Source organism: Lissotriton vulgaris, chromosome 6 (genome assembly GCF_964263255.1).
Source record: "Lissotriton vulgaris chromosome 6, aLisVul1.2, whole genome shotgun sequence".
Classification (NCBI taxonomy): domain Eukaryota; kingdom Metazoa; phylum Chordata; class Amphibia; order Caudata; family Salamandridae; genus Lissotriton; species Lissotriton vulgaris.
In genome coordinates, this window is record NC_141694.1 from 1,769,520,111 (window position 1) to 1,769,544,662 (window position 24,552).

At 51.5% G+C, this 24,552-nt stretch overlaps 1 protein-coding gene across 3 annotated transcripts in view; it reads left to right on the plus strand.

The window, feature by feature from the left end:
• NCOA1 (nuclear receptor coactivator 1) overlaps window positions 1-24,552 on the plus strand; it is a 1,223,800-nt gene that overhangs the window by 295,744 nt on the left and 903,504 nt on the right. Inside the window, exon 1 of one of the 3 annotated variants that reach the window (XM_086928022.1) lies at window positions 23,563-23,910. The exons of the other annotated variants lie outside the window; for them this stretch is intronic. The gene's annotated coding sequence lies outside the window, so the exon portion shown is untranslated. Of the gene's footprint in view, window positions 1-23,562; window positions 23,911-24,552 lie in introns of those variants that run through there. 3 annotated transcript variants of the gene reach the window in all.

Below are 24,552 nucleotides of genomic sequence, written 5' to 3' on the forward strand. Positions count from 1 at the left end.
GGCCCCTGTCTAGAGGCTGTCGCCAGGTGGATGCAATCTTCCTGCTTAAAGCTTAATGGGGAGAAGACAGACATCATCTTACTGGGCAACCCTTCTCCCTCTGCCCTTGCATCCATCTGGCCTCCATGTTTAGGCTCCTTCCCCGTCCCCAAGTCCCAGATAAAGAGCCTTGGGATCTGGCTCGATAGAGCACTCGATTTTTCGGTCCAGGCTACCAAGACGGCCGCCACCTGTTTTGGGCTAATGAGGATGCTGCGGAAGGTGCTCCCTTTGCTCCCATTCCAGGCGAGGAGGGTTATGGTCCAGGCCCTGATACTCTCCCGCCTGGACTATGGGAATGCTCTTTATATGGGAGCCCCCATCTCCGTTACTCAGAAGCTCCAAATCACACAAAACAGTGCGGCGCGCCTACTCTACAACATCCCCCGCTGGCAGTCAGCTAAGAACGCCCTGAGGGAGCTCCATTGGCTCCCTGTGGCGGCAAGAGTGCATTTTAAAGCCATGTGTATTTTACACAAATCGTTCCATCGAACGGGCCCTGTAATTCTACACCCTATGGTTACGCCATATGTTCCGTCCCGTTCCCTTCGCTCTTGCACCCTCCAGCTGGCAACGTCCGTCAAAATCAAGAAAGCTCGCTGGGGAGGCCGCTCTTTCTCTCATACAGCGGCGAGACTTTGGAACTCTCTCCCGCTCTCTCTTCGGGAACACAACAATCACATGTCCTTCAGGAAGGCCCTGAAAACGCACCTGTTTGCTAACACCTGCTAATCTACCCCAAGCCCGCACTAAGTAATCATTCACAAGCGCTGCGAGGCCTCCGGGTAGCTATGCGCTATACAAGTGCAATTTTCATTTCATTCATTTCATTTCATGTGGTGGAGTACTGGAGATTTATAGACGATGTCTGTATGATTTGGAAGGGCAAGCCGGAGTCAGCTTTGGAATTTGTTAAATTTATCAATGACAATGATTTAAACCTTAAATTTACAGCTGACATAAGTAAGACGTGTTCAATTTCTAGATGTTGAGGTATTCATAAGTAACAACATGCTTCACACTAGATTACATAGGAAGAAAACCGCAGGGAATGCTATTCTCCATGCGAGCAGTGCCCACCCTGGTCATCTAATTAAAAGCATACCTTATGGAGAGTTTTTAAGGATGCAGAGAATTTGTAGCTCAGAAAAAGACTTAACAGAATGACAAATTCAGGCCCACAATAGATTTATAGCACGAGGATATTGTCCTACTTTATTTGAAGAAGCCAGGTCCAGAGCTAATAGCCATTCTAGAGAAGAGTGTCTCACTAACACCACTAAATCTAGAGATAGCAGTAACACTGATCCCCACAACACTTTAGAGCAGATTAGACTGATTAAGACCTTTAACAAAGAAGAATGAACAAACACTGGCCTATCTTTAAAACAGATATCACTCTAGCTCCACTCTTACCAGATCGGCCTCCTTTCACCTTTTGGAGGGCCCCCTCGATGAGGGACTCTTTAGTTAAATCTAGCCCTGAGGTGGTTACTTCCAAAAATTGGTTTTCAACTAAAACAGGCTTCCATAAATGCATAACATGTCGAGCATGTAAATTTGGTATAAATACCACTGAATATCTTACTGCTTTTGATCCAACCCTTGTTAAAATCCATGGGTTGTTCTCTTGTCGCTGTACGTTTTGGAATGTACCTGTAAACTTAAATATGTGGGCAGTACAAAACTACAGGCATTCAATAGAATTCTACAACACCTGTGAGCTAGTGTAAATTCAGATGAAAGTTATCCAGTAGCTCGCCATTTCAAATTAGTACACAGCAACAACCTCAACGATCTCAGTAACTTCATTATTGAATCAGTACGTAAAAGTCCTAGAGAAGGAAATAGGGAAAAACAATTGAGGCAACTTGAATCTAAATATATTCTTCTACTAGACACCCGTATTCCCAATGGCCTCAACACTGGAAATGACCTTCATAACTTTCTATAAACATCGGACTAGTATAGTAAAGTGCATGTCTTTCTTTACCAAGTTTTCCCTGAACTTACTACATCACTTTCAGACATTGTTTTGAGACAAGAGTTTATGAAGAGTCAAGGAGTAACATGTGTGTATCTATTGAACTACATTTGAACTGTTTTTATAATTACTCTACAGTATCGAACAATTTAATTAATCACTCCACATATTAAAACTATATATTATTTGCACTTGCACTTTATTAAGCAATTATGATTCGAGAAATATAAATAATGCTATCAGAGTGCCTCTTTTAAACAAAAAAAAATTTAAAAAAAGAAATTTTTACCCTGAAAAGAGATATGATTTTAATATCTTTGATTGTAGGATAAATTAGCACATATCTATTAGTTTTGCACTATTTTTCTTGCACTAGGACTTTTTTCTTAAAGGCGTTTTGTGATTAAAACTATGACAATGAGCTATATTTAAATGACAAACGATGTGAGTAGCAACATCTGGCCACTGGACATTCAGCTCTTTTACATATTGTAGATTTTTTTAGAATGATTTTAAAGCTTTGTGTTTTTTAATCGTTTCTATGAATTTCATGTATATTTATGGTTATGTCATTTATTTATATATATTTATCTATATTTATTGTCATTATCTAGATGCATTGAAACTATATTTATGAATAGAAAAGATACACTTGTAAATCTTTCTTCTAGCTCATTTGTAGGCTTTTCACAGCGCAACTCATGTTCAGGTAGTCACTATATAAACTGTTATGATTAGTCTGGGTGTCATGTGATGAAGGCTGTGAAGACACAGCCGAAACGCGTCATGCTGACTAAAAAGATGGTGGCATAAAGCACTTTGAATAACCCTTACAGTGCTTCTGTGGTCTGTACCTGTTTCATTGTAAAGACAGCAGCTGAAGTTCAGGATCGTTGAGAACATGTGTGTGTGTATATATATATATATATATATATGTGTGTGTGTGTATATATATATATATATATATATATATATATATATATATATATATATATATATATATATACACACATATATATTACTTTTATGTTTTTTATGGCATTTTCTCTCCAGTAGGTTTAGAACTTGAACCTGTCGAACAGTCAAGTACAATAATCATATAATTGACCGCATGCTACTTCTATCACAATTTCGTGTGGTAGAAGTAGCATGGTTGGTGCTTTTCGGTAGCAGATTGTCAGTTGCAACCACAAGTACCCAAATTGTTGCGTTTCCATTTGCCAAGCGCAGTCTGCACTAGTAAGATACTTATGTTTCGTTTGCGGTTAGTTGTTACTGATTATTCCTTAGGTCAGTACCCCGTAGGGCCTAAGGCTATTGTGGTACCTATCTTTTGTTGTACAACATTTATTGCAGGGTGAACTTCTGAGCTGCCTGAATTATTCTAATTAGACTAAAATGCCTTCCAGCACGAGTGGAAACGGTGTCTACACTCTCTCTTCTAATTTCTTCTCTCTTTCTTCTCTTTCCTTGCCCACACGCATTTACCCAGGGGCAGGCGTTGAGGCGGCCTCGTTCATTAGGTTCAAAGTTTCTTTCATGCACACAACCAGTGTACTGGAAGCTAGAGAGAGTCCATTAGTAGTTCAGCCCTCTCGGAGTAATTGCAGATCCTTCGCAGTGCTTCCAGTCGCACCCTGACTTTTATTTTAAGTCTCACGGGCCATAATTCATCCCATTATATTGGAGCAGCGTTGCAGTGGCTAGAAGAGCATTGGTGCCTGACGGGTGATGAAGGAGCCCTCTGGAGCTGGGAACATTGCAGGCCTTGTCATCATAAATATGCTGTCTGGTAGCGAGGAAAATACAAACTAATAAAGGGCTCCAAGATGGTTATGGATGTCTTGGCGGCTAAATTACGTTTTCTTCATAAATCCGGCAGTAGCTGCTAATTTATGTGATGACTGTGCAGAAATTACAGAAAGCTAACTGTATGAAGAGGTATACTGTGTACCAAAACGGCCAGCAGCAGTGTGTGCCTGTCCCTCAAAGCTGTAAACAACCAACAACAGTGTGTGCCTGTCCCTCAGAGTTGTAAACAAGCATTTACAATGCAACGGTTTCGCCTTCGGAAAAGTTTGAGCTATTGGCATTGTAAATGACAAACTTTTTATTTATGTGTTGGTTTTGAAAACAGATAAATAAATGGCATTCTCATTTACAATGCCAATAGCTTACTCTGTCGCAAATGCAAGACTTATTGCATTTGCACACACACACCCACACAAGAGCCCCCCACACACACACACACAAGAGCCCCCCACACACACCACACAAGAGCCCTTGCCATGTACCTTGCCATTCGTTCAACTTGGATTTTGGGATTGCATGTTATACTCCAGGTTCATTTCTGAGCCGTTTTTTTGGCGGGTATGAAAAGTTGCCTTGCCTCTTGGACCAGTAGAGTAAAGTCCGGGAATAGGGATATGCCCGAGCCCTCATGTTGTAGCATCCCTAATTCTCATGCCTTCCTCAGGGCGGCATCACGGTCCCTATAGTTTAACATAAAGTATCTCTGCCAAGGAGATCGATCAGTAGTTTTTCCACATGCTGCTCCATGTTACCAATATTCAACGACTCTGTAACTCCCAAAATGTAGATGTTATTTCGCTTTGAGATCTCTTGCTTTGGACTGGAGCACTTGAAGAATTTTGTCCCTCGATTTTTGCGCCTCTGTGTCTACTTTCACAATGTCCTCCACGTCCGATATTCTCTGTTTCGCCACATTCAACCTGTCGCCATGTTTGTTGAGGCGCTCAGACATTCTGTCCATGCGGTACAATAGCATATCAATGTTGCTGTCTATTTATGATAGGCTCTGCTGCATAGTGTGCAGGATATGTTTCCGATCTGTATCAGCTGACGCCTCCTAGTCGTCCGATGTAGCTTCAGGAAACAATGGGGTGGGCTCTTGCGATCTAAGGATTTTGCGCAGGTCGAACTGCCGCTTAGGCGCACTACTGGAGTCTGTGGCGAGGTTTACTCTGGGCTGATAAAATTCTGAGCATGTCGGAGGGGCCGAGTCGCACCGCAGAGAGGGCACCAGCGCGGAGCCCCCCTAGTCGGCACTCATGTATGCTAATGTGACAGGCACTGCAATTTTCACCTGCCCCGGCGTGCCGATGTGCTCCCACTGTGCTCTTTTGATTTCAGGCGTCCAGGGCTTTACTCATACGAGTCCGGTGCCCAAGGGAGGTCCCACGTCGCCACACATGCTAGGCCCCACCGGCCACTTGAGTAGGCCACATGTTTCCCCCTTGCGGCCTTTGTACCTCTATGCCATTTTCACTGGTTAATGGGCTTCCGGATGTCGAGTGATCCCCCCTTCCCAGTGCGGGCTCCCAGAGAGCCCCCCCCAGCCACGAATCATTCACTCACTTCTCCGGCAGCTTAGGTGCTTTCAAGCTTGCGCTTCTGGCACGGTCAGTCACACATGCTGCTTCGCCAGTTTCTATTGATCGCGACTCAACGTGTGCTCAGTTCTCGGAATCGTCAAATATCGTGGATTGCCGCAACTTTCAGTGCATCAATAAACGCTTATAGGGGAGCTGTTGTTGGAATAAACACCAGGATTATGTCAGATACCGGTGGCTATCGGCGGAGATCCCTTAGCTCGCTGCCTTCTTGGAGTCAGCCAAGCTCCCCCCCTGTTGATGCCATTTTTAGGATTTAAAAAAACAGACACTTTGATCTAGAGCACTTTTAGACTCACCAATATGTTGGGGAAAAAGGATGCAAATTTAGCTTAGGTGGGAAAAAAGTATGGAGCCCTTAGCATGAACCAAAGAGCCAAACAAGCATTTACAATGCAACTCCCACGTTTGCCACTGCTTGCCCAGTCCAGAGCGGAGCATCCCCGTAAACATGCACAAGGCGCAGTGTCTGCAGCGGGTGCCGCCTCCCCATGCACACCAGGGAACGACGGCACCAGCAGCGTCCTCCGTGAGCATGCAGGGCCCAGGGCGGCGTGAACACCCGAGCAACACAGCACTCACCGTGGGCGGAGGCGCGGGGCTGCAGCTGTCCTACTCGGCAACACCTGCCCGGCAACGTCCTCCGCTTCTTCCAGGGCTCCCTCCAGGCAGGCCACGGGAGCCCCGCGTGGGCCGCCATACTTCTTGTGGGCCGCCGTCTTCCTTCTTCCCCTGGGCGGCGGGGGGGCGGGCACTTCCGGCCGGCCGCGCTAGGATTGGCCGGCCGGCTGAAGAAACCCCCGGGCGGGACGGGATACCACAATTTGTGAGGACAGGGGGGGGGGCGGGAGAGGACGAGGGGGGCGGGCGGGAGAGGACGAGGAGGGCGGGAAAGGACACGGACGTCGGGAGGGAGGCGGGAAACGTGGGGACGGCGAGAGGAGGGACACAAGGCAGGACAGCAGCAAGCACGGCCCGGCCGGACCAGATTAGGGGGCGTTCCCGGCTTTTGGCTGACGCTGACGTAGCCAAAAGCCAAAGATTCTCGGGAACGCCCCCGTGTCTCCTCCGGCCATGACGGACGCCTCTCTGTTCCAATGGCTAGCCTCCATTTATGGAGCTAGCCAATGAAACAGAGGGAGGGACTAAGAGTACACACTAAGAAACATAAGATTTCTCTGGAGGCGGAGCCTAACGGCTCCGTTCCCCAGCGAAACCTAAAAACCAGCAGCAGAGAGTGCTTGTCTGCCTGGCACTCAGAGGGAGCTGTATACAGGTCCAGGACTGTGGCAGAGTGTGCGCCTGACCCTCAGAATTGTAAACAGGGCAATAGGAGGGTGTGTGCCTAGCCCTCAGAGCTGTAAACAGGGCATTAAGAGAGTGTGCACCTAGCCATCAGAGCAGTAAACAGCCAGCAGCATAGCTTGCCGGTCTGCCTGGCACTCGGAGCTGTATACAGGACTGTGGCAGAGTGTGCGCCTGACCCTCAGAATTGTAAACAGGGCAATAGGAGGGTGTGTGCCTAGCCCTCAGAGCTGTAAACAGGGCATTAAGAGAGTGTGCACCTAGCCATCAGAGCTGTAAACAGCCAGCAGCATAGCTTGCCGGTCTGCCTGGCACTCGGAGCTGTATACAGGACTGTGGCAGAGTGTGCGCCTGACCCTCAGAATTGTAAACAGTGCAATAGGAGGGTGTGTGCCTAGCCCTCAGAGCTGTAAACAGGGCATTAAGAGAGTGTGCACCTAGCCATCAGAGCTGTAAACAGCCAGCAGCATAGCTTGCCGGTCTGCCTGGCACTCGGAGCTGTATACAGGACTGTGTCAGAGTGTGCGCCTGACCCTCAGAATTGTAAACAGGGCAATAGGAGGGTGTGTGCCTAGCCCTCAGAGCTGTAAACAGGGCATTAAAGAGTGTGCACCTAGCCATCAGAGCTGTAAACAGCCAGCAGCATAGCTTGCCGGTCTGCCTGGCACTCGGAGCTGTATACAGGACTGTGGCAGAGTGTGCGCCTGACCCTCAGAATTGTAAACAGGGCAATAGGAGGGTGTGTGCCTAGCCCTCGGAGCTGTAAACAGGGCATTAAAGAGTGTGCACCTAGCCATCAGAGCTGTAAACAGCCAGCAGCATAGCTTGCCGGTCTGCCTGGCACCCGGAGCTGTATACAGGACTGTGTCAGAGTGTGCGCCTGACCCTCAGAATTGTAAACAGGGCAATAGGAGGGTGTGTGCCTAGCCCTCAGAGCTATAAACAGGGCATTAGGAGAGTGTGCGCCTAGCCCGCAGAGCTGTAAACAGCCAGCAGCAGTGTGTGCCGGTCTGCCTGGCACGCAGAGCTGTATACAGGACTGTGGGAGAATGTGTGCCTGACCCTCAGAATTGTAAACCGGGCAGTAGGAGGGTGTGTGCCTAGCCCTCAGAGCTGTGAACAGCCAGCAGCAGAGTGTGAAAATGTACCTAGCCCTTAATCTGTATACAGGACAGCAGGAGAGCTTGTGCCTGGCCCTCGGAGCTCTAAGCAGGGCAGGAGTAGAGAGTGTTCCTGGCCCTCGGAACAGTAAACAGCCAACAGGAGAGAGTATACCTGTTTTTCAGAGCTGTAAGCCAGCAGGAGAGCGTGTGCTTGGTTGGTTGTCAGAGCTGTATACAGTCAGCCGCAGGGCGTACCAGTATGCCTGGCCCTCAGAGCTGTAAACAGGGTAGTAGGAGAGCGTACACTGGCCCTCAACTGTAAAGAGAGTAGTAGGGGAGCGTACACCTGGCCCTCAGAGCTGTAAGCAGCCAGCAGCCGAGTGTGCCGGTATATGTGTCGGTCATGTAACAAGGGAACCCAAACAAGTCGACAAGGGACCTTGGGAGTCAATTATTTTCAACAACAATGGTCCCCAGAAAGTGAAATGGAAACCAAAAAATGAGTATAAACTCAAACGTAGCTATATTTAGTGGACTAATATTTACTTGTAGGCTTTAGAAACAGTAATACACAAAAATACATAAAATGGGACACAATCCTGTGTCCTACGTAGCCAGTAGAGTACAAAACAAGGGAGAAACGAACAACAGGGGGCTCAGGCAAAGCTTTTTGGTTTGTTACACAAAGGAATAAACAGTGTCACAAGAACAAATCACTACAAACACCTTTACAGCAGAATGAACTAAAGTTTTTGTGCGTATAAGGTGTATTAAGGTGTCGACAGCTTTTCGATCCGTTTGAGAAATGTGCGGATCATCATCAGGACATTAATATCATGCCTGTTAAATAGAGCCTCATTAGCCGCAATTCCAGGTAGGGGGAGCTTGGGCGGGGAGACGGGGGCTGCTGAAATGGCGGCTCCAATTATGATTAGTTCCAAGTTGGGTACCGGGGGAGTCGCCTTCGCGTACTATGAACGGCTCAAACTCCGTTTGGTGAAGTGATGTTGCTGAATAGCAGGGTTCTTAATTAACCCGGAAGAACCCTGCTACTTGCCTGGCTCTTAGAGATGTAAACAGTGCAGTAGGAGTGCATGCACCAGACCCTCAGAGCTGTAAACAACCAACAGCAGAGTGTGTCATTTTGCCTGCCCTTCGAGCCCAGGGCAGTAGCAGAGCGCTGGCTGTCCAGCAGAGCAGTATACAAGGCAGTAGAAGTGCATGCACCTGGCACTCAGAGTTGAATACAAGGCAGAAGGAGAGCCTGCCTGGCCCTCAGTACTCTAAACATCCAGCAGCAAAGTTTGCCAGGAGAGCTGTATACAGGGCAGTAGGATTGCTTGCGGCTTGCCTTCAGAGCTGTAAACAGGGCAGTAAGAGAGCATGCGCCTGGCCCGCAGAGCTGTAGACAAGGCAGTAGGAGAGCGTGCACCTGGTTCACAGAGCTGTATACAGGGCAGCAGGAGAGCGTGCACCTGGCCCACAGAGCTGTATACATGGCAGCAGGAGAGCGTGCCTGGCCCTCAGAACTCTAAACAGCCTGCAGCAGAGTTTGCCAGTGTGCCTGGCCCTCAGAGCTATATACAGGGCAGTAGAAGTGCGTGCGCTTGGCCCTCTGAGCTGTATACAGAGCAGTAGGAGTGCATGCACCTGGCCCTCAGAGCTGTAAACAGGGCAGTAAGAGAGCGTGCACCTGGACCTTGGAGCTGTAAATAGGGCAGTAGGAGGGGTGCGCCTGGGCCTCAGAGCTGTGGTTAGAGCAGTAGGAGAGGTGCGCCTGGCCCTCAGAGCTGTATATAGGGTAGTAGGAGAGGTGCGTCTGGCCTTCAGAGCTATATATAGGGCAGTAGGAGAGGTGGGTCTGGCCTTAAGAGCTGTATATAAGGCAGTAGGGGGGTGTGCGCCTTGCCCTCGGAGCTGTAAACAGCCAGCAGCAGTGTGCACCAGTCTGCCTGGCTCTCAGAGCTGTATATAGGGCAGTTGGAGAGGTGCGCCTTTCCCTCAGATCTACATATAGGGCAGTAGGAGTGCGTGCACCTGGCCCACTTAGCTGGAAACAGCCAGCAGCAGTGTGCACCAGTCTGCCTGCCCCTCAGAACTGCAGTAGGAGGATGTGCGCCTGGCCCTCAGAGCAGTAGGAGGGGTGCGCCTGGCCTTCAGAGCTGTATATAGGGCAGTAGGAGTTTTTTAGGAAGAAAGGGACCCCTATAGAAACAGCTAGCTATAATATAGGGAAATAGACTCGTATGAAAAGGATATAGCTAGGAGAAGAACTATTAATAAGAATACCTCTTTACGTGTATGATATATAAACAATCTGTTCAAAAGGCACCCTATATCAACAATATGTACACATGAAGAAAAATGGTGTCATGATACATTTAATTATTTATTTTTTGTATAAAGTTCATATTTCCTTTCTCATTTCAACAATTAAGGATGCATTATTCAAATTGATCATTTCAAACAATTTCAACAGTCAGCATAAATATATACAAATCCACATGATAGACGGAACGTTGATTCAGGCAGTGCGGCAGATGTCTACAACGCGTGTTTCGGCATACACGCCTTCTTCAGGTAGCCGACTGTTGCACAATATAGTTTATTCTAGATGTCAGTAATGATGTACCATTGCTTCAAATGAATCTCCTACATAACTTTGAATGTGCGCAGAGGGAGTCCAATTTAGATATGCGCAAACGTGCTCGATGGTGAGGATATCTCAGAAAATAATAAGACCATCGGAATAGCGCTTGAATGAGTAGGCCGTATCATATGCTATAAAAATACTGCTTGGGATAGGGTTGCGGGTGAGCAATGGCGTCTCAACATGGGGTATATTTAGGAAATCGATTTTGTGGAACCGGAGAGAATATCCTGAACGGAATGAATAGGAGACCAAAGCCGACTCTCTGTCGTCTCAAGTTGCCACGAAGGGTAGAATACAGGTAAAGGATATGTACTCTAGTTCAGAGTAAAATTAAAATGTTCTCCTGATAATCAGAGGGCTGATGCAAAAATCCTTTCGCTCCGGACGCCACAGGCTATGGGTCAGCTCTGCTGTGAACGGGCAGTAGGAGTGCATGCGCCGGCCCTCGCAGCTGTGTTTAGGGAAGTAGGAGAGGTGCGTCTGGCCCTCAGAGTTGTATTCGGGCAGTAGGAGTGTGTGCGCCTGGCCCTCAAAGCTGTATATAGGGCAGTTGGAGTCCGTGCTCCTGGCCCTCACAACTGTAAACAGGGCAGTAGGAGTGCGTGCTCCTGGCCCTCACAACTGTAAACAGGGCAGTAGAAATGCATGACCGCTGACCTTTAGAGCTGTTTATATAGCAGTAGGGCTTGCTGTGCCTGGCCCTTAGAGCTGTATATAGGGCAGTAGAAGTATGTGCGCCTAGCCCTTGGAGCTGTAAACAGCCAGCTGCAGTGTGCACCAGTCTGCCTGGCCCTCGGAGCTGCATATAGGGCAGTAGGAGGGCGTGCGCCTGGCCTTCAGAGCAGTAGGAGAGGTGCGCCTGGCCTACAGAGCTGTATATAGGGCAGTAGGAATGTGTGCAACTGGCCCTTAGAGCTGTATATAGGGCAGTAAGAGTGCATGCGCCTGGCCTCAGCAGTAGGAGCGGTGCCCCTGACTTTCAGAGCTGTATATAGAGCAGTAGGACTGCGTGTGCCTGGCCCTTAGAGCTGTATATAGGGCAGTAGAAGTGCGTGCGCCTAGCCCATGGAGCTGTAAACAGCCAGCAGCAGTGTGCACCAGTTTGCCTGGCCCGCAGAGCTACATATAGGGCAGTAGGAGAGCATGCACCTGACCCTCAGAGCAGTAGAAGAGGTGCGCCTGGCCTTCAGAGCTATATATAGGGCAGTAGGAGTGTGTGTGCCTGGCCTCAGCAGTAGGAGCGGTGCCCCTGGCCTTCAGAGCTGTATAAAGGGCAGTAGGACTGCGTGCGCCTGGCCCTTAGAGCTATATATAGGGCAGTAGAAGTGCGTGCCCCTAGCCTTTGGAGCTGTAAACAGGGCAGCAAGAGTGTGTGCGCCTGGCCTCAGCAGTAGGAGAGGTACGCCTGGCCTTCAGAGCTGTATATAGGGCAGTAGGAGAGCGTGCACCTGGCCCTCGGAGCTGTATACACGGCAGTAGGAGAGTGTGCGCCTGGCCTTCAGAGCTGAATACAGGGCAGTAGAAGACGGTGCGCTTGGCAGTCGGAGCTGTAAACAGGGAAGTAGTAGAGGTGCGCCTGGTCTTCAGAGCTGTATATAGGGCAGTAGAAGAGCGTGCGCCTGGCCCTCGGAGCTGTGTATAGGGCAGTAGGAGAGGTGTGTCTGGCTCTCAGAGCTGTATATAAGGTAGTAGGAGAGCATGTACCTGACCCTGGGAGCTGAGTATAGGGCAGTAGGAAAGGTGCGTCTGGCCCTCAGAGCTGTATATAAGGCAGTAGAGGAGTGTGCGTCTGGCCCTTGGAGCTGTGTATAGGGCAGTAGGAGGGGTGTGTCTGGCCCTCAGAGCTGTATTTAAGGCATTAGAAGAGCGTGCGTCTGGCCCTCAGAGCTGTATATAAGGCAGTAGAAGAGCGTGCGCCTGGCCCTCAGAGCTGTAAAGAACCAGCAGTAGAGCGTGCCAGTCTGCCTTGCCCTCAGAGCTGTATATATGGCAGTAGGAGAGGTGTGTCTGACCCTCAGAGCTGTATATAAGGCAGTAAGGGTGCATGCGCCTGGCCCTCGCAGCTGTGTATAGGGCAGTAGGAGAGGTAATTCTGGCCCTCAGAGCTGTATATAAGGCAGTAGAAGATCATGTGCCTGGCCCTATGAGCTGCGTGGGTGCATCTAGCCCTCAGAGCTGTGTATAAGCCAGTAGAAGAGTGTGCGCCTGACCCTCGGAGCTGTGTATAGGGCAGTAAGAGAGGTGCGTCTGCCCCTCAGAGCTGTATATAAAGCAGTAGAAGAGCGTGCGCCTGGCCCTCGGAGCTGTGTAAAGGGTAGTAGGAGTGCGTGCGCCTGGCCCTTAGAGCGGTGTATAGGGAAGTAAGAGTGCATGCGCCTTGCCCTCAGAGCTGTATATAGGCCAGTAGAAGAGGTGCGTTTGGCCCTCAGAGCTGTGTAGGTGCGTCTGGCCCTCAGAGCTGTATATAAGGCAGTAGTAGAGCGTGCGCCTGGCCCTCTGAGTTGTGTATAGGGCAGTAGGAGTGTGTGCGCCTTGCCCTCTGAGCTGTGTATAGGGCAGTAGAAGAGGTGCGTTTAGCCCTCAGAGCTGTGTAGGTGCGTCTGGCCCTCACAGCTGTGTATAAGGCAGTAGTGAGTGCGTGCACCTGGCACTCGGGGCTGTATACAGGGCAGTACAAGAGGTTCGTTTGGCCCTCAGAGCTGTATATGGGGCAGTAGAAGAGCGTGGCCTGGCCCTCGGAACGGAGTATAGGGCAGGAAGAGATCGTGCGCCTGGCCTCGGAGCTGTAAACAGGGCTGTAGGAGTGCGTGCGCCTGACCCTCGGAGCTGTGTACAGGGCAGTACAAGAGGTGTATCTAGCCTTCAGAGCTGTATACAGGGCAGTAGGAGAGTGTGCGCCTGGCCCTCAGAACTGTATATAAGGCAGTAGAAAAGCCTGTGCCTGACCCTCAGAGCTGTATATAGGGCAGTAGAAGAGAGTGCGCCTGGCCCTCAGAGCTGTATATAAGACAGTAGAAGAGGTGTGCCTGGCCCTCAGAGCTGTATATAAAGCAGAAGAAGAGGTGCGCCTGGCCCTCAGAGCTGTATATAAGGCAGTAGAAGAGGTGCACCTGGCCCTCAGAGCTGTAAATAGGGCAGTAGAAGAGCATTCGCCTGGCCCTAATAGCTGTGTATAGGGCAGTAGGAGAGATGCGCCTGGCCCCCAGAGTTGTATATAAGGCAGTAGGAGAGCGTGTGCCTGGCCCCCAGAGTTGTATATAAGGCAGTAGAAGAGCGTGTACCTTGCCCTCGTAGCTGTATATAGGGCAGTGGAAGAGGTGAGCCTGGCCCCCAGAGCTGTGTATAAGGCAGTAGGAGAGAGTGCGCCTGGCCCTAAGAGCTGTGTATAGGGCAGTAGGAGAGGTGCGTCTGGCCCTAAGAGCTGTACATAAGGCAGTAGAAGAGGTGCGCCTGGCCCTCAGAGCTGTGTATAAATCAAATCAAGCAAGGTAGCAAAAAAGCCCCCTGGTTCAACGATGACCTTAAGAAATCCAAGAAGTTCTGCCGCACCCTCGAGAAAGCCTGGAGAAAAAAACCCAACCACTGACAACCTGGCCACCTTCAAGAACGCCACCCGCAAACAACACCAACTGATCCGATCCACCAAGAAATCAGCATTCAAAGATCGACTTGACAACAACGCCTAAAACAGCAAGGAACTATTCAACATCGTAAAAGAATTTACCAACCCCACCGCCGGCACCAACGACATCACTCCCTCCCAAGACCTCTGCGACTCTTTATCCTCATTCTTCCACAACAAAATCGCCGACATACATAACAGCTTTGAAAACCAGTCCGAAGACCAGTCCACTCCACCCACCTCCGAACCAAAACAGCACTCTAACAACCTTTGCGCCTGGAACCCAATCACTACTGAAGACACCATCCGCCTGATGAACTCCATCCACTCAGGATCGCCAACCGACCCATGCCCCCACCACATTTTCAACAAAGCAGACTCCATCATCGCACCCCATCTCCGCGATGTCATCAACTGTTCCTTCAAGTCCGCTACCTTCCCGGAAATCTGGAAACATGCCGAACTCAGCGCCCTTCTGAAGAAACCCATAGCAGACCCCTTTGAACTTAAGAACTACCGCCCCATCTCGCTCCTCCCATTCCCTGCCAAAGTCATTGAGAAAGCCGTCAACAATCAGCTCGCCGCCTTCCTTGAATCCAACAAATCCCTCGACCCCTCACAGTCCGGCTTCCGAGCCAAACACAGCACCGAAACCGCCCTCATCGCAGCTACAGACGACATCCGAACGCTACTGGACAACGGAGAAACAGCTGCCCTCATCCTACTTGACCTCTCCGCCGCCTTCGACACAGTCTATCATACCACCCTTATACAACGCCTCAGCAACGTCGGAATACAAGGAAAAGCTTTGGACTGGATCATCTCGTTCCTCGCCGGAAGAACCCAGAGAGTCCGCCTCCCCCCATTGAAATCAGAGGCCACCGAAGTCATCTGCGGCGTACCACAAGGATCATCACTCAGTCCCACCCTCTTCAACGTTTACATGAGTCCCCTCACATCCATCGCGCGACAACACAACCTCAACATCATCTCCTACGCAGACCACACCCAGCTGATCCTCTCCCTCACCAAAGACCCAAACACCGCCAAAACCAATCTACACGAAGGAATGAAAGAAGTAGCCGAATGGATGAAGAACAGTCCTTTAAAACTAAACTCGCACAAAACGGAAGTCCTCATCTTAGGATCATCCCCCTCTGCCTGGGACGACTCATGGTGGCCACCGGCCCTGGGTACAGCACCCATACCTACAGATCACGCACGTAACCTGGGCTTCATCCTAGACTCCTCCCTCTCGATGACCAGACAAGTCAACGCCGTCTCATCATCATGCTTCAACATCCTACGCATGCTCAAAAAAATCTTCCGTTGGATTCCCACCGAAACAAGAAAGACAGTCACCCACGCACTGGTCACAAGCCGACTGGATTGCGGAAATACCCTTTACGCCGGAACCACAGCCAAACTACAGAAAAAACTCCAACGCATCCAAAACGCCTCAGCCGGACTCATACTGGACATCCCCCGTCAAGCTCACATTTCCGGTCACCTGAAAGACCTCCACTGGCTCCCCGTCAACAAGAGAATAACGTTCCGTCTCCTCACCCACGCACACAAGGCCCTCTACGACCTAGGACCCGAATGCCTCAACACACGACTGTCCTTCTACACCCCCACCCGCCAACTACAATCGTCCAATCAAGCCCTCGCCACAATTCCGCGCAGCCATAGATCCACCATGGGGGGAAGATCCTTCTCCTATTTAGCAGCCAAAACCTGGAATTCTCTCCCCACCCACCTCCGCCTTACACAGAACCACCTCTCCTTCAGAAAGCAGCTAAAAACCTGGCTATTCGATAAGTAAAGCACCCACCCTCCCTCAAGCGCCTTGAGACCCTCTGGGTGAGTAGTGCGCTATACAAATTTCTGAACTTGAACTTGAACTAGTAAGAGGGTGTTCGCCTGGCCCTCGGAGCAGTATATAGGGCAGTACAAGAGGTGCGCCTTGCCCTCCGAACTGTGTATAGGGCAACAGGAGAGGTGCCTCTGGCCGTCAGAACTGTATAAAGGGCAGTAGAAGAGGTGCGTTTGGCCCTCATAGTTGTGTAGGTGCGTCTGGCCCTCAGAGCTGTATATAAAGCAGTAGAAGAGCGTGCGCCTAGCCCTCAGAGCTGGGTATAGGGCAGTAGGGAGTGCTTGCGCCTGGCCCTTGGAGCTGTATACAGGGCAGTACAAGAGGTACCTCTGGCCCTCAGAGCTGTGTATATAGCAGTAGAAGAGCGTGCTCCTGGCCCTCGGAGCTGTGTATAGGGCAGTATAATAGGCGTGTCTAGCCTTCAGAGCTGTATACTGGGCAGTAGGAGAGTGTGCACCTGGCCCTCAGAGCTGTAAACATGGCAGTAGGAGAGGTGCGCCTGGCCCTCGGAGCTGTATATAAGGCAGTAGAAGAGCCTGTGCCTGACCCTCAGAACTGTATATAAGGCAGTAGATAAGCGTGTGCCTGGCCCTCAGAGCTGTATATAAGGCAGTAGAAGAGGTGCATGCATGGCCCTCAGAGCTGTATAGAAGGCAGTAGAAGAGCGTGCACCTGGCCCTCGGAGCTAGATATAAGGCAGTAGTAGAGCGTGCGCCTGGCCCTCAGAGCTGTATATAAGGCAGTAGAAGAGGTGCGTTCATGGCCCTCAGAGCTGTATAGAAAGCAGTACAAGAGGTGCGCCTGGCCCTCAGAGCTATATATAAGGCAGTAGGAGAGCGTGTGCCTGGCCCTTAGAATGTATATAAGACAGTAGGAGAGAATGCGCCTGGCCCTCAGAGCGGTCTATAATGCAATAGAAGAGATGTGCCTGGCCCTCAGAGCTGTATATAAGGTAGTAGAAGAGGTGTGCCTGGCCCTCAGGGCTGTAAACAAGGCAGTAGAAGAGCGTGCGCCTGGCCCTCAGAGCTGTATATAGGGCAGTGGAAGAGGTGCGTGCATGGCCCTCAAAGCTGTATATATGGCAGTAGAAGAGCATGTACCTTGCCCTAAGAGCTGTATATAGGGCAGTGGTGCGCCTGGCCCTCAGGGCTGTAAACAAGGCAGTAGAAGAGCGTGCGCCTGGCCCTAAGAGCTGTATAAAGGGCAGTGGAAGAGGTGAGCCTGGCCCCCAGAGCTGTGTATAAGGCAGTAGTAGAGCGTGCGCCTGGCCCTAAGAGCTGTATATAAGGCAGTAGAAGAGCGTGTGCCTGACCCTAGGAGCAGTGTATATGGCAGTAGTAGAGGTGCTTCTGGCCCTAAGAGCTGTATATAAGGCAGTAGAAGAGGTGCACCTGGCCCTCAGAGCTGTATATAAGGCAGTAGAGGAGGTGCGCCTGGCCCTCAGAGCTGTATATAAGGCAGTAGAAGAGGTGCGCCTGGCCCTCAGAGCTGTAAACAGAGCAGTAGAAGAGGTGCGCCTGGCCCTCAGAGCTGTAAACAGGGCAGTGGAAAAGCCTGCGCCTGGCCCTCAGAGCCTTAAACGGGGCAGTAGAAGAGCGTACGCCTGGCCCTCAGAGCTGTATATAAGACAGGAGAGCATGCCCCTTGCCCGAAGCGCTGTGTAAAGGGCAGTAGGAGAGGTGCGTCTGGCCCTCAAAGCTGTATATAAGGCAGTAGGAGAGGTGTATTCCAAAACAATAAGAGAGTAAGGGTATTAGTCTGTGAGGTGGGAACTCCTGGTCCCCTACTATAATAGTTAAACAACAAGTGGAGGAGTACCCCCTGAAAGCGTAACAGAGAGAGGCTCTGTACTTAGAGCTTAAGGCTCATTCAAAGCACAATGTGCCCAACTTTAGCAGGACAAAGCATGTCCTTTTAGAAGACCCCTCACTCACCAACCTGGTTGGTGACATGCTTCATCATAGAGGTCCCACCCCGAAGGCCGAGTGCCAACAGGGTGTGCTTCGACACCTGATTACAGTGGAGCGGTGTTGGACCTGTCCTGCTCAGGTGCGGGTGGCATGACCTCGTAGTAGTTGGCAGCCATCTTGTTTTAGTAGCTTTTCGATCCATTCCCCTTATTATTTATCTGACCCGGGGAACATAGGAGAAATATGAGACGGACACCCCTAAATTCAGAATTACGTGAATTACGTGATACACTCTTTAGGAAGAGTGCCCTCCACCTCCTAGGTCTAGCAATAGGACTTCTGGACTGGGACTATCTTCCAGGCAATCTAGCTGGGCGATACAGCTAAGATGTGTATTCCCCGTCTGGAGACAGTGATGGGGCCTGGGGAAACTCCGCCATCTGGTATCTGCTGTCTGCCCTTTAGATTAGAGGGGAGGAGTAGTTTCGGGGCTGGGTCCTGGCCCCCACAATGCTGGCGCCTGCCTTCCTGCTTCAAAGGATGAGGTGGCCCATGACGGGAGCCACCCCCAACCGGGCCTAAGGGAGGGAAACCTACATGAAAGGAGATAAAAGACATTTTGAGGGATAAAAGAAGGACACTGGAACTAAAGATCAGATCTGCTAGGGGAACCTCCGAAGAGGTACCCCCGGGAGCCCTCCGGAGGCACGACGAGTGTGCCCATCGCCAAGAGCCCTGTTGACGCTGTCGCGGCTCCAAGTCTTCGCTATCTACAAGGGCCCTGCTGACGCTGTTGCGGCCCCAAGCCTTCGCCATCACCTGAGCCCTGCTGACGCTGTCGCGGCTCCAAGTCTTCGCTATCCACAAGATCCCTGCTGATGCTGTCGCGGCTCCAAGACCTCGCCATCCACAAGAGCCCTGCTGACGCTGTCGCGGCTCCAAGTCTTCGCTATCCACAAGGGCCCTGCTGACGCTGTCGCGGCCCCAAGCCTTCGCCATCACCTGAGCCCTGCTGACGCTGTCGCGGCTCCAAGTCTTCGCTATCCACACGAGCCCTGCTGACGCTGTCGCGGCTCCAAGGCCTCGCTATCCACAAGAGCCCTGCTGACGCTGTTGCGGCTCCAAGTCTTCGCTATCCACAAGGGCCCTGCTGACGCTGTCGCGGCCCCAAGCCTTCGCCATCACCTGAGCCCTGCTGACGCTGTCGCGGCTCCAACTCTTCGCTATCACCAAGAGCCCTGCTGACGCCGTCCCGGCTCCAAGACCTCGCTATCCACAAGAGCCCTGCTGATGCTGTCGCGGCCCCAAGCCTTCGCCATCACCTGAGCCCTGCTGACGCTGTCGCGGCTCCAAGTCTTCGCTAACCACAAGGGCCCTGCTGACGCCGTCGCGGCCCCAAGCCTTCGCCATCACAAGAGCCCTGCTGACGCTGACGCGGCACCAAGTCTTTGCTATCCACAAGAGCCCTGCTGACGCTGTCGCGGCCCAAAGCCTTCGCCTTCACCTGAGCCCTGCTGATACTGTCGCGGCTCTCAGCTTGCCCCACCACTGAGCCTCCGGACGCTGTCGCGGCTCCAAGCTATTACCATCCCCTGAGTCCGACGGACAGTGTCGCTGCTCACACCTGTCTTCCACCTGTACTGATCAGCAGCAACATAGGGTGCTTTCCGCACTCCTGCCCGCACTGCTGAGGGCGTCACGAACTGTGAGAACTCCACGTCGAGTACCCAGTGTACTCCTGCCCGCACTGCTGGTGCGCTGCGAACTTTGAGGACAGAACCAGGAGTACGAAACCTACTCCAGGCCGCACCGCTGGTGCGCCACAAACCCTTAGACTAGAATCACAGCCTCATCGGAGGTACTGTGGAGAATGTATGGCTATTCACCTACTGAGAGAGTTATATAAAGAAGTCTATATTTTTATTAGAACTCTATGTCATGTCTATTTTATCGTGGGTCTCCTCGACCACTACGTGCAATCCGAAATACTTGGCCCGCTAACTAAAGAGAATAAACCTGCCTGCCCTTGCTACCATCCTCCCAAGGGGAGCAGGCATCATTTGGGGAAGGGCCCCTCCCTTCCTGTACATGGGAGTGGGGTTCCTACTGGACTGGGGTGCGACCCTCAGCCAGGTGGGGGTTCCATTTCTAACAAGCGGGTTTTTTTCTTTTTTATATGTGCAATGACTTTACAAAGTGATAAGTGGTTTAAAAAGGGGCCAATGCTACTCACTGCAAGAGTTTATTCCTGAGTGATTGGACCCCCATAAAAGAATGTGACACCTATGCCTAATTAGGAAGACTTTGGTGTCTTAAGACGTGTAGTGTTTAAAAATAGCGATGTGTGCTATGTGATTTTTAAAATTAGGTCTACATGTTTCAACCTTCATATGATTGTGGGTTTTCGTCAGGACCAGAAGGAGTGACCTGGGCGGTACGTACACGCTAAGGTACGCCCTGGTCACTTGAAAAAAGGGTCCACAAAATGATGGACCTTTGCAAAATATCAATAGTCTTCTCCCCAGTCTGGAAGAAAAACTGTGAGAGCGGTATAAGCCGCTACATGGGCGTCCGGGTTCCAAGAGCCCTGCTCACTTCACTTGTGGCTTCTGCTCATCGGACCGAAAACCTACTTGGTTCCTGTTCGGTACGCCCCGTGGAAGTAGGAGAGGTGTGCCTGGCCCTCGGAACTGTAAACAGGGCAGTAGCAGTGGTGCGCCTGGCCCTCGGAGCTGTATATAAGGCAGTGGGAGAGGTGCGCCGGGCCCTCAGAGCTGTATATAAGGCAATAGGAGAGGTGCACCTGGCCCTCAGAGCTGTATATAAGGCAGTAGGAGAGGATTGCCTGGCCCTCAGAGCTGTATTTAAAGCAGTAGGAGAGGTGCGCCTGGCCCTCGGAGCTGTATATAAGGCAATAGGGGAGGTGGGTGCTGGGCTCTCGGAACTGTGAACAGGGCAGTAGGAGAGGTGCGCCTGGCCCTCGGAGCTGTATGTAAGGCGGTAGGGGAGGTGCGTGCCGGGCCCTCGGAGCTGCAAACAGGGCAGTAGGAGAGGTGCGCCTGGCCCTCAAAGCTGTATATAAGGCAGTAGGAGAGGTCCGCCTGGCCCTCGGAGCTGTATATAAGACAATAGGGGAGGTGCTTGCCGGGCCCTCAGAGCTGTGAACAGGGCAGTAGGAGAAGTGCGCCTGGCCCTCGGAGCTGTATATAAGGCAGTAGGGGAGGTGCGCCTGGCCCTCGGAGCTTTATATAACGCAGTAGGAGTAGTGTGCCTGGCCCTAAGAGCTGTATATAAGGCACTAGAAGAGCATGCACCTGGCCCTTGGAGCTGTATATAAGGCAGTAGGAGAGGTGCGCCTGGCTCTCTGAGCTGTATACAAGGCTGTAAGAGAGGTGCGTCTGGCCCTCAGAGCTGTATATAAGGCAGTAGTGGAGGTGCACCTGGCCCTCAGAGCTGTTTATAGGGCAGTAAAAGAGGTGCGCCTGGCCCTCAGAGCTATATATAAGGCAGTAGGAGAGCGTGCGCCTGGCCCTTGGAGCTGAATATAAGACAGAAGGAGTGCATGCGTCTGGCCCTCGGAGCTGTATATAAGGCAGTAGGAGTGATTGCGTCTGGCCCTCGTAGCTTATATAAGGAAATAGAAGAGTTGCGCCTGGCCCTCGGAGCTGTATACAAGGCAGCAGGAGTGCATGCGCCTGGCCCTTAGAGCTGTGTATAGGGCAGTAGTAGAGGTGCGCCTGGTCCTCGGAGCTGTTTATAAGGCAGTAGGGGAGGTGCGCCTTCCCCTCTGAGCTGTATATAAGGCAGTAGGGGAGGTGCACCTGCCCCTCGGAGCTGTATATAAGGCACTAGGAGTGCATGCGTCTGGCCCTCGGAGCTGTATATAAGGCAGTAGAAGGTGTGCGCTTGGCCCTTGGAGCTGTATATAAGGCAGTAGGGGAGGTGCACCTGGCCCTTGGAGCTGTATATAAGGCAGATGGGGAGGTGCGCCTGGCCCTCGGAGCTGTATATAACGCAGTAGGGGAGGTGCGCCAGGCCCTCAGAGCTAAATATAAGGCAGTAGTAGAGGTGCGCCTGGTCCTTTGAGCTGTATATAAGGCAGTAGGGGAGGTGCGCCTTTCCCTTGGAGCTGTTTATAAGGCAGTAGGGGAGGTGCACTTGCCCCTCGGAGCTGTATATAAGGCACTAGGAGTGCATGCTTCTGGCCCTCTGAGCTGTATATAAGGCAGTAGAAGAGGTGCACCTGGCCCTCGGAGCTGTATATAAGGCAGAAGAAGAGGTGCGCCTGGCCCTCGGAGCTGTATATATGGCAGTAGGAGTGCATGCGTCTGGCCTTCGGAGCTGTATATAAGGCAGTAGGAGTGCATGCGTCTCGCCCTCTGGGCTGTATATAAGGCAGTAGAAGAGGTGCGTCTGGCCCTCAGAGCTTTATATAAGGTAGTAGGAGTGCATGCGTCTGGCCTTCGGAGCTGTATATAAGGCAGTAGGAGTGCATTCGTCTGGCCCTCCGAGCTGTATATAAGGCAGTAGAAGAGGTGAGCCTGGCCCTCAGAGCTGTATATAAGGCAGTAGGGGAGGTGCGCCTGGCCCTCGGAGCTGTATATAAGACAGTAGGAGAGGTGCGTCTGACCCTCAGAGCTGTATATAAGGCAGTAGAAGAGGTGCGCCTGGCCCTTAGAGCTGTATATAAGGCAGTAGAAGAGGTGCCCCTGGCCCTCAGAGCTGTATATAAGGCAGTAGGGGAGGTGCACCTGGCCCTCGGAGCTGTGTATAAGACAGTAGGAGAGGTGCGTCTGACCCTCGGATCTATATATAAGGCAGTAGAAGAGGTGCGCCTGGCCCTCAGAGCTGTATATAAGGCAGTAGGAGAGGTGCGCCTGGCCCTCTGAGCTGTATATAAGGCAGTAGGGGAGGTGCTTCTGACCCTCGGAGCTGTATATAAGGCATTAGGGGAGGGGCGCCTGGCCCTCGGAGCTGTATATAAGACAGTAGGAGAGGTGTGCCTGGCCCTCAGAGCTGTATATAAGGCAGTAGGGGAGGTGCACCTGCCCCTCGGAGCTGTATATAAGGCACTAGGAGTGCATGCGTCTGGCCCTCGAAGCTAATATATAAGGCAGTAGAAGAGGTGTGCCTGGCCCTCAGAGCTGTATATAAAGCAGTAGAAGAGGTGCGCCTGGCCCTCTGAGCTGTATATAAGGCAGTAGAAGAGGTGCGTCTCTCCCTCGGAGCTGTATATAAGATAGTATGAGAGGTGCGTCTGACCCTCGGAGCTGTATATAAGGCAGTCGAAGAGGTGCGCCTGGCCCTCGGAGCTGTATATAAGGCAGTAGGAGGTGTGTGCCTGGCTCTCAGAGCTGTATATAAGGCAGTAGAAGAGGTGCTCCTGGCCCTCAGAGCTGTATATAAGGCAGTAGGAGAGGTGCACCTGGCCCTCAGAGCTGTATATAAGGCAGTAGAAGAGGTGCGCCTGGCCCTCAGAGCTGTATATAAGACAGTAGGAGAGGTGCTTCTGACTCTCGGAGCTGTATATAAGGCAGTAGAAGAGCGTGCGCTTGGCCCTCGGAGCTGTATATAAGGCAGTAGGGGAGGTGCTCCTGGACCTCGGAGCTGTAAACAGCCAGCAGCAGAGTGTGCCAGTCTGCCTGGCCCTCGGTGTATTGTGGGTAAAGTGTACTGTACGAGGAGGAGGAAGCCGAGTGACGAGGCAGCTCTGCAGCGCTGCAGCGGGAGCGTCGTCCCCACTCCGCCTGCGCCCTGAAGCCCCCGCCCGGCAGACCGCCAGCCTCCCAGCCCGCGGCGGGGTGTTGTCGTCCGACTCGGGGCTGCTCGGCCGGAGCCTGCTCCGCCTGCGCCGATGCCGTGCCCTGTACAGCATGGAGGCTGCACAAGTTTACAGGGAGGCGCGGCGGGCGCTCTGCTGATCGTGCCAGCTTATGGCCCACATTAGTCTCCATAGGAACCGGCGCCGAGCAGCAGCCTTCAGCCCGGCTGGGGCACCTCCGATGGTAAATACCCGAATGCATTTACAAGCACAACTGCGAGCCACAAGCGCTGCTCGGTTTGTTGTGCGCAAATGTGTGCCTTCGATGAAGGGGCAGGGGGTTCGCAAACTCTGAGAATGTTAGAAGGTGAAATGTGGGCTTAACTGCTGAGTTTAAAGCGTCCTGTTTGAATGCGTCCTAGACAGCATGTGATTCAGATCAAAACAGCTTTACTGCCTGTGCCTCAGACTGTAAATATGCGTTATGTAAAAATGAAGTGTTGTGCAGCATCCTGCCCAAATGCACGACTCCCACACGCCTTGCTTGCAGTATTCTATTCCAAGTGGACACCATACCCCGTGTTATTCTCCCTACGACACCCGCGGTCGATATGTTCAGAGTGCGCTTCGTCAAGCGCCCTGCTGCTCACTGGCGGGAAGTCCCACTTATAGATAATGTAAGGCCATCATATTGTGAAGAGGAAGAGTTCGCTGTGCATTCACCCGGTTTTGTTTATGATACTTCCCACCTCACAGAATGAGGGAGCACGAGTAAACAACTTACATAGAACGCAGGTTGTCACATGGTTCTGGCATAAACCCCGTGTCAAGTTTTTGAATTGTTGACAAATGAAACGGGGAGTCTTGAAACAAAGTTTGGATTTCC